The sequence below is a fragment of the Carassius carassius genome, chromosome 2, assembly GCF_963082965.1.
Source record: "Carassius carassius chromosome 2, fCarCar2.1, whole genome shotgun sequence".
Classification (NCBI taxonomy): Eukaryota; Metazoa; Chordata; class Actinopteri; order Cypriniformes; family Cyprinidae; genus Carassius; species Carassius carassius.
In genome coordinates, this window is record NC_081756.1 from 1534003 (window position 1) to 1543451 (window position 9449).

Here is a 9449-nt window from a genome sequence, read left to right on the forward strand (position 1 = left end):
CAACACACATTAAGATATTTTTTATAAAACCTGATGGCCCAGTGAGGCCTACATTGCTAGCAAGATCATTTCCTTTTCCAATGCCCAGAAAGGTACTAAAAACATATTTAAAACAGTTTATGTGACTACAGTGGTTCAACCTTAGTGTAATGAAGCGATGAAAATACTTTGTGTGCAAAAAAACAAAATAATGACTATTCAACAATATCTCGTGATGGATGATTTTTTTAAAAAACACTGCTTCATGAAGCTTCGAAGCTTTATGAATCTTTTGGTTCAAATCAGAGCATATCAAACTGCCAAAGTCACATGATTTCAGTAAACGAGGCTTCGTTACGTCATAAGTGTTTTGAAATTTCAATAGTTCATGTGATTTTTGCAGTTTGATACACGTTCCGAGCAAATGATTTAAAAACAAAAGGTTCGTTAAGCTTCATGGAGCAGTGTTTTGAGATCGCCCATCACTAGATATTGTTGAATAAAATCGTTGATTTGGGGGGGGGTTTTGTCGCACAAAAAGTATTCTCATTGCTTTATAATATTTAGGTTGAACCACTGTAGTCACATGAACTGTTTTAAATGTTTTAGTGGCTTTCTGGGCATTGAAAAAAGAAATTATCTTGCTAGAAATGCAGGCTTCACTGAGCCATTGGATTTTATCAAAAATATCCTAATGTGTGTTGTGAAGATGAACAAAGATCTTACGGGTGTGGAACGACATAAGTAATTATTGACTGAATTTTCATTTTTGGGTGAACTAATCCTTTAAAAACCACAAAGATGCTTTCAGATAGCTTTCTTCACTTAAAGAATAGACCGATATGGCCAAACAAGTCATACAAACTTTTCATCAAAAACAGATAAAAATCAACCAAATAACAATTATGCTCCAGATGAAATTCCATCCCAGGATTCAAAGTGTGACTAGAAATATTGAAAAGAGCAAAGAGGACACAATACATTAGATATATTACAAAACATAATAATACTTTCAGAAACAGATAGGGGGAGGACAGATACAGTCAGAGACAGATAGAGGGACGAGAGGTACAGTCAGAGACAGATAAAGGGACGAGAGGTACAGTCAGAGACAGATAGAGGACGAGAGGTACAGTCAGAGACAAAGGGACGAGAGGTACAGTCAGAAACAGATAGAGGGACGAGAGGTACAGTCAGAGACAGATAGAGGGACGAGAGGTACAGTCAGAGAGAGATAGAGGGACGAGAGGTACAGTCAGAGACAGATAGAGGGACGAGAGGTACAGTCAGAGACAGATAGAGGGACGAGAGGTACAGTCAGAGACAGATAGAGGGACGAGAGGTACAGTCAGAGAGAGATAGAGGGACGAGAGGTACAGTCAGAGACAGATAGAGGGACGAGAGGTACAGTCAGAGACAGATAGAGGGACGAGAGGTACAGTCAGAGACAGATAGAGGGACGAGAGGTACAGTCAGAGACAGATAGAGGGACGAGAGGTACAGTCAGAGACAGATAGAGGGATTAGAGGTACAGTCAGAGACAGATAGAGAACAATAAAAGGAAGACTCAATCTTGGTGTGTGTTTATCCTTACATTTCAGAAATTCCATTGGAAATCCATTACTTTACAAAGAAGAGTGGCAACATGTGGGTTGACTGCCATACGTTTTCTTCTGTATCACTTGTCCTGTTTTTTTTCTTTCGATGGCACTTTTGGCGGATGAATGTCTCCACTCTGTGCAGCTCGAGCTCGAGGCCGTGGGAAAGCAGATTCGCGACCTGGAGGTGAGGCAGGCCCAGCTGAGAGAGCGGAGAGCCGCGCTGGAATCATCCCGGGCTGACGCTCACAAGTCCGGGGTAAGTATACAGCGTGCTGCTAACAGTCCCACCACGTCTACCTGTGTGTTTCTCTGCACAGGGCCGGTGCACCCAGGACGCGATCTTCCCAGATGTCCTTCAATGCGACGACGGGACACCACGGACCCTGTGTGCATCCACACCAGAGGACGCGAGCCGGGTCCCGGGCGACGACTTCTCCCCCTCCTGCCTTCGACATCTCCATCCGGAACCGCTTCGCTCCCCTCCGCGAGACAGGACGCGACGCTGTGATCATCGGAGACTCCATCGTCCGACACGTAAGTGCTACGTTAGCCGAAGGTAAAGTGCACACTCATTGTTTGCCTGGTGCTCGTGTTCTCGATGTTTCTGCGCAGATACCCGCGATCCTGAAGGCCGACGAGAGCCCCAGAGCGGTCGTGCTTCACGCCGGGGTTAACGACACCACGCTGCTGCAGACGGAGTCGCTGAAGAGGGACTTCAGCAGCCTGATCGAGACGGATCGCAGCATGACGCCCGCGGCGACAATCGTCGTGTCAGGACCACTGCCCACGTATCGACGAGGACACGAAAGGTTCAGTAGACTTTTTGCTTTAAATGAATGGTTGTTGTCATGGTGTAAAGAATAGAAACTGCTATTTGTTAATAACTGGAATCTTTTCTGGGAGCGTCCTAGGCTGTTTCGCGCTAATGGATTACACCCCAGCAGAATTGGAGCGGAGCTGCTCTCTGACAACATCTCCAGGACACTTCGCTCCATGTGACTAGTAAGACAATTCTCTAATAACTATTATGATGAGTTTTGTTCCACCCGCTTAAATGATAAAAGTACTTGCGCTGTAAAAACTATTAAGACTGTGTCTGTTCCCCGAATAGTGAGGTCAAAACATAATGTAGGTTCTAGAAAAAATCTTATCGTAATTAAACCAGAAAAATGTAAAGTAAATGAACAAAAACAATTTTTTAAGTTTGGGCTCATAAATATTAGATCACTCACACCCAAAGCAGTTATTGTAAATGAAATGATCACAGAAAATAGTTTTGATGTACTCTGCTTGACTGAAACCTGGCTAAAACCAAATGATTATTTTGGTCTAAATGAGTCTACTCCACCGAACTACTGTTATAAGCATGAGCCCCGTCAGACTGGTCATGGCGGAGGTGTCGCAACAATATATAGTGATATTCTCAATGTTACCCAGAAAACAGGATACAGGTTTAACTCTTTTGAAATAATTCTGCTAAATGTTACACTGTCAGACATGCAAAAGAAATCTAATGTATCTGTGGCTCTGGCTACTGTGTATAGACCACCAGGGCCGTATACAGAATTCCTAAAAGAATTTGCAGATTTCCTCTCAGACCTTCTAGTTACAGTTGATAAGGCGCTAATCATGGGAGATTTTAATATTCACGTTGATAATGCAAATGATACATTTGGACTTGCGTTTACTGATCTAATAAACTCCTTTGGAGTCAAGCAAAATGTCACCGGGCCCACTCATCGTTTTAATCATACACTAGATCTAATTATATTGCATGGAATCGATCTTACTGCTATAGATATTGTACCCCAAAGTGATGATATTACAGACCATTTCCTTGTTCAATTAAATTCAATTCAAGTTTATTTGTATAGCGCTTTTTACAATACAAATCGTTACAAAGCAACTTTACAGAAAATTATGTTTCTACAATATTTAGTAGTAGCTAGTAGTTTGTGCACGTTTGACAGGATTTTAGAAAAATAATAATAATAATACAAGACGTAGTCAGCTAGATGATGAACTATCAGACCAGATGAAACTTCCCAATTATCTAAGCTAACAGAGTGTGTTAAAAATGTAAAAGATTGGATGACAAATAATTTTCTTCAATTAAATTCGGATAAGACAGAGATATTAATTATTGGACCAAAAAACACCACACAGAATCTTGTAGATTACAATCTGCAGCTAGACGGATGTACTGTTACTTCCTCTACAGTCAGAAATCTGGGTGTTTTATTGGACAGCAATTTGTCTTTTGAAAATCATATTTCCAATGTTACAAAAACTCCATTCTTCCATCTTAGAAACATTGCCAAGCTACGAAACATGTTGTCTGTTTCTGATGCAGAAAAGCTAGTTCATGCATTCATGACCTCTAGACTGGACTATTGTAATGCACTTCTAGGTTGTTGTCCTGCTTCGTCAATAAACAAGCTACAGGTAGTCCAAAATGCAGCAGCTAGAGTCCTTACGAGGTCAAGAAAATATGATCATATTACACCAATTTTACAGTCTCTGCACTGGCTACCTATTAAGTTCCGTATCAGTTACAAATTATCATTACTTACCTATAAGGCCCTAAATGGTTTAGCTCCTGCGTACCTAACTAGCCTTCTACCACGCTACAACCCATCACACACCCTAAGATCACAAAACGCTGGACTTTTGGTAGTTCCTAGGATAGCAAAGTCCACTAAAGGAGGTAGAGCTTTTTCACATTTGGCTCCCAAACTCTGGAATAGCCTTCCTGATAATGTTCGGGGTTCAGACACACTCTCTCTGTTTAAATCTAGATTAAAAACGCATCTCTTTCGCCAAGCATTCGAATAATGTATCTCTTAAATTGTGAGTGTAGTTGCATCTGCATTTTTATTCTTTAGCTTGGGTTAAACTAATTTTACTTTGTTGGATCAGCAGCTATGCTAATGATGTCTCTATTTTGTTTCTATGTTTTGCCACGGGATTTACATCCCGTGGTAACTAGGATTTACACAAGCTCCAGTCTGGATCCAGAACACCTGAGAAGAGATGATGCTGACCCTCAGAGGACCCCAGATGATGCTAACCTTGAATCAACAAACAGAACTAACAATTATTGCTACATGTGTGACTGCATCATATAATTACTATTAATTAATAATATTGATAGTTCATTGTCTAGCTGACTACGTCTTGTATTATTATTATTATTATTTTTTATTTTTTATAAAATCCTGTCAATCGTGCACAAACTACTAGCTACTACTAAATATTGTAGAAACATAATTTTTTCTGTAAAGTTGCTTTGTAACGATTTGTATTGTAAAAAGCGCTATACAAATAAACTTGAATTGAATTGAATTGAATTGAATTTCCCTTGGCTTTGGATCCTCTCTCCGGATTTATGCCCACAAAGCACCTAAAGGGTCATGAAACAGAAAATATGTAATTAAGATCAGTTTTAGGACCTCCCAGAAAGTTTGAGATGTCCACTAAAAACAAATTAAAAAAAAAAAACATTTAACTCAGCTTGATGGTGTTAAACTGGATGACAAATATACTCTCTTCTCGAGTTAAGAAACATTGTTTTAAAGGCCTCAACAGAAGTATATATAACTTATAACATAACATTATTAAAAGGAATGTTCTGATATAACTTATCTATAAAATGCTGGTTCTGAATTTGTTAGAATTCAACCATTACCTTTGAATGAACTCCAAGGTACACACTGCTTCCTCCTGGTACTCAAGATTAAACAAGCAGCAAACAGAGATGCAAGGCCGGACAGGAAACTGGGCCCTCACACACAACCTCGCCTTCAATACTCAGCATCCAGTGTCCACTTGTCAAAGTGTCTCCTAAAACAAGCAATATCACAATAGTAATTTTTACCTATACCATTTTTTTTTTTGTATTTCATATTTTTACATTTACATTATATACTATATTTAGTAGGGGTGGGATAAAAATGTGATTCTTAAATGTATCACAATGCATAAGCAGACGATTCTGAAATGATTCACAAATGTCAAAAATCTATTTTCTAAATGTTAATTGATAATGTAATGTTGACGGAAAGTAAAAGGCGGATCTCTGAAACGCGGAAGTGCATGCCCGGACAGTCTGTGACGTGCACATAACTGTGTGTATCCACTGGCGCAGAGCGAGCTTTTTCAGTTCATTTATGGAAGTTGAGCTTCCATAGTTGCATATGGTCAGTGGTGGATCGATTATGCATCAAAATGCCTCCTAATGTGAAACAGACTGCAAGCACTTTGTTTTTTTCTTCCTGAACCTTCGGTTTGTTCGTTCTTTTGTCCCGTGACAACATTGGCTAGAGCGATTAGTTAATTTACAACCTTCCTTACAAATGGGTGCATAGTAGTTATTTTTCTATTTTTATAATAATAATTATTTACTCTTACAGTTATGTGATGCATTTCTGTCATGATGGTACTTTTCCATAACACTGAATATGGAAATAAAGAGTTGGTTATGGTTTATATGATGGCAAAATCACTTTGATAAAGAAGAGATATTTTTTTCTGTCTGTTTGTTTTTGTTTTTTTTTACTGTGGATTCAAATCTTCAAAAATGACCTTGTTGTATAATTTATGTCTTTTGAGTTCACCCTTCAGATTAGAATATAGAACTGTAGTGTTACTTGTTTAGGATTCAAAATGTTATTTGCTTTTAATTTATATCATAATGTCCTTTTTGAGCAATCATCTTATACATATATTAGACCAATATGTCAAGTCTGCCTAGGAAAAGCAATTATTATACCAGCAAACTCAAAATTGGACTAAAAATTAACAAACTAGGCTATTAATACTTTGTATTGTAGGCTAGGATTATTATATTATTATATAGCCTAGTGTTTATTTACTAAACAGTCAAAAATACAAATTAATCAATACTTTATTTATAACAGGGTTTTATTTATTAAAAAAATGATAACACCACACAGATCCTCAAGAAACGGAAACAAAAACAGTGACAAATGTCAGAAATAGTGTATGGGTCTGTTTCGTGATTAAGGAATGACTTGAACCTGAAGACTTGTCAGACAAGAGGTGAGGTGAGCTAACCACAGACTGAAGACCCAGGTAAAGAATTAATTCATCTTTTCTGTTTATTATAGCATTTTAGTTTTGTATGTTTTGTAGAGTGAACGTTTGCGTAAGTACTGGATGTGTTGGGGAAGTAACACGTAACATTTAATTACATTTTGCTAAAATGAACGAAATGACTCGAAAAAAGATTCGTTCATTTTGCTGAACGTGACACAAGAGTCCGAATCGGTAAAATGATCCGAACTTCCCATCACTACAACTGATGATAAGATTCAAGGCAAAGGCGCAATAAAACTTCCGAAAAAAAGAAAAATATTCTACAACTACAATAAGTCAAGTCAACTCGTTTGTTTATTGGTCAGCGTCGTGCATGATCAGTTGTTCAAGTGTCACTGCACTGATAAGGTGCTTTTGTGCACCCTGTGCAAAAATACACACAAGATTTGCCTGCCGACATAAATATAGACACACATCTATAAATAGCATATTTAATAATTTCAAGGAAAAAGTATTTGGTTGCCCTATGGTAATAAAGTAGGCTGACTATACAAAGCAGACTTTATATCAAACAGATAAGTTAGTTTTCACATTACCTGAAGTTAGCAAAGGCTCAAAAAATCCACATCTCACTGGTTACGTTAACCAGCACCACTGAGAATGTATATGACACACACATCCTCCGTGAGCGGCCTGACTGACCGCGAGGCTTTAGAAACGCGTTTTATTTCGGCGCCCGTGTTAACAGATGACTGCCTGTGCAAAGTTGTTTTACATCATAAAATAATCATGACGAAGTGTGCTGATAAACACGAAGTTACCGTGAATATAAACTGTAAGCACTGAAACATGTCATTCATAACGAAGGAACCCAGAGATTTTCTGCCCATAGCCGCTATAGCGCCGGGGGATGTGTCAAATCCTACCGCGACCGCGCTACTTAAACCCCGCGCAAGTCTGCCTCGCACCCTGCAGACGGAGAATGCTTGAATCTGGGGTTACCAGTATAAACCGCGAATGTAGATACCTTCATATACTACAAGTTACCAAACAAGAAAAATAAAAAACTGAAGTCACTTACCACAGTTGTGAATCACTCCTCTTGCCTTTACTGTTAATCTCCTCGACCGTTGAAGACCTAACGATGCAGCTCTGAAGATTTGAAATTTACAGCAAAATTCTGTAAATTTGAGTCAGACCTACACGTGACCCCAGAATGCATTGCAGTTTACAGCAATATGCTGTATTATTAAAAAACAGCCCGTGGCTGTAAAATAATGCTGTAATTTTTACAGCAATTCATTACAGTGCACACTGTGTGAGGTGGAGGTTTATGGAACAGGTAATTTCTGACACATTCTAAATTGTTATAGTGCGGTCACATTAGTGAAATTTCATGTGAAAAAAAAGGTCCATTGTTAATAGTGTAGAGATGTACGAAGCACAGCTCACAAATATGTTACTTTTAAGCCCAACATCTTTCTGTTGGTCGAATTTGAATGATCAACTTGAACATGCAGTGAAATCTGCATGGCGAATTTTTTTGACCCTCATGCAGAAAGCCGTTTGGTTTTAAATGACTTATATGTTACCCTGGACCACAAAACCAGTCTTATTTTAAGGTTTATAAATCATCTGAAAGCTGAATATAGAAGCTTTCCATTGATGTATGGTTTATTAGGAGGACAATATTTGTCTGAGATACAACTATTTGATATTATGGAATCTGAAGGAGCAAAAAATCGAAATATTGAGAAAATTGCTTCTGAAGTTGTCCAAATGAATTCTTGGCACTGAATAGCTGTACCACAAGGGGCCAACATAGAATCTGCACTGATTTTTTTTTGTTTAATTACTAATTTAATCATTGTGTTTAACTGCACCTACATACTGCATCTGGAAGTATCGAGGAAAAAAAATCAATGTTACATTTTAGCACTTTCTGAGGAAGAAATTAACCTCCAGTGTTTGACACAGCTGCAGTAAACAACACCTTTTTAAATCAGGTAAGAAAACGTGCAACAGATCAAAGAATTGAAATGTACAAAAAATTAAAATATGAAACCTCAAAAGAGAAACAGTTCTCGGGGGACAGATTGTGTGTTTTAAAGTGATGCACATTAAAACCAATCAGCCCTATTAAAAGAAGTGCTCCATGTGTCCCTTTTATACATTTAGCACCTGCCCCTCCAAAGGTCTCTGAACAGCCATGGTTCAATTCATATTTGAACAGCTGCTTTATGATGCCTTTAGGTTATACGAATGAAAAAAAAAAGAATAAAAAAAAACAATGAAAAGCAATCAAATTTGAATAAAATTGCACTTATGATTTATGTAATGCAAATCGTTGCAGGTACGTTTGGTGTTGTGTCCTGCTGGTAATCCCTTCAATGCAAAGGGAGAGCAGCTGAGAAGATCGCTGGTGTCTCTTTCCCTTCCCTCCAGGACATTTATGGAACCCGTCTCACCCGTAAAGCCCTCTGCATCACAGGTGATCCCACCCACCCGTCACACAGCTTGAAGGACAGCTTCATTTATCAGGTTGTCAGGAATCTGAACTCCTTCCTGATCTTGCACCCACTCCCCTCTTTTTCCCCATGCACCTCTCATCTCTGAACCCTCCCATATTGTCAGTCATACATACAGTAAATGAAACAGATCGGATTTCTTTAATAGTACTGTGATCAAATATTTTGTTTCAGTCTCATACATTTGAGCTCTGTGAATGGAGCTGTTTTTGACAAGGTAAAAAGGATTTACACAGCCATTGAAGAATGTTAAAGTATGTTGCAGACATTTCATGAAGACTCT

General features: G+C 38.5%; 1 long non-coding RNA gene across 1 annotated transcript; it reads right to left on the bottom strand.

The window, feature by feature from the left end:
* Positions 1-4935: 4935 nt before the first annotated feature.
* Positions 4936-7950, bottom strand: LOC132100166 (uncharacterized). The gene is made up of 3 exons (XR_009423092.1): positions 7720-7950; positions 5269-5423; positions 4936-4983 (listed from the first exon to the last, which is right to left on the bottom strand). It is a non-coding gene; the product is annotated as an uncharacterized LOC132100166 (long non-coding RNA).
* Between the last annotated feature and the right edge of the window lie 1499 nt (positions 7951-9449).